This window comes from Pongo pygmaeus, chromosome 6, assembly GCF_028885625.2.
Source record: "Pongo pygmaeus isolate AG05252 chromosome 6, NHGRI_mPonPyg2-v2.0_pri, whole genome shotgun sequence".
Taxonomy (NCBI): Eukaryota; Metazoa; Chordata; class Mammalia; order Primates; family Hominidae; genus Pongo; species Pongo pygmaeus.
In genome coordinates this window covers 89,624,809-89,625,664 of record NC_072379.2, presented here as the reverse complement: position 1 = coordinate 89,625,664, position 856 = coordinate 89,624,809, and the positions used below count along the sequence as shown (strand labels likewise).

Sequence of the window (856 nt, the reverse complement as noted above, 5' to 3'; positions counted from 1 at the left end):
ATTTCCTCAATGGGGGTGTTGTAGAAGGTCTCTATGTCTTGAAGAGTCCTCTTGTCTTCTTCTGTCACCATGTTAATAGCCACACCCTTACAGCCAAACCGTCCACTTCAACCAATTCTATGGATATAGTTTTCCCTGTTGGTCAGAAGGTCATAGTTGATGACTAAAGAAACCTGCTGCACATCAATGCCTCTGGCCTATGTCAAGAAAGACAACTCTTCAGCATGTGCACCAGAGGACAATCTATCCCAAAGGGAAGACTCTTAGGTACCCATGTAGGCAGCCAAGGAAGGCAGAGGAAATAAGCATCCCTGTTCCTCAAAGACCTTAGGCATGCCAGATTCTATTCCAAGTTGCTACTTTCCTGAGAGGGGCACTGGATGTCCCCTTGGAGAGGGAATCGCCTTGGATAGGAATATATGTTTTAAAGCAAAAAAGAATGGAATCACTTAGGTGAATCCTCTGGGCATTTATCAAATGATTTTAAAAGTCAATCTTGTCTTTTTGGAGTCCCTGAATTAAATGCTTTATTGTCAGGCAAGGGCATGAAGGCCATGGGAATCACCATGTTGGGTGGACCCAGTTTCTAATGGCCTGCATTTGCATATCAAAGGTTGCTTACCTGGCTCTCAACATATCTCCCCATGTATCTCCACATGTGTAGAACATCCAGGGCGCCCTGCATTTGCATATTAAAGGCTAGAGTGGGAGGGCCAGCTTTTTTGCAGCTATGTCAATGACATGCCTGGTCAAACCAATCCCCTGAGCCCTATGCAAACCAGACATTGCCTCCTCCAGCCTCTGCATATATACCTAGCTGGTATCTGTGGCAGGTGAGGACTTCCTCTTTCGGCTT

General features: G+C 45.7%; 1 non-coding gene across 1 annotated transcript; it reads right to left on the bottom strand.

The window, feature by feature from the left end:
- Nucleotides 1–271: 271 nt before the first annotated feature.
- Nucleotides 272–411, bottom strand: LOC129041818 (small nucleolar RNA SNORA67). The gene has a single exon (XR_008503954.1). It is a non-coding gene; the product is annotated as a small nucleolar RNA SNORA67 (small nucleolar RNA).
- Nucleotides 412–856: the final 445 nt, after the last annotated feature.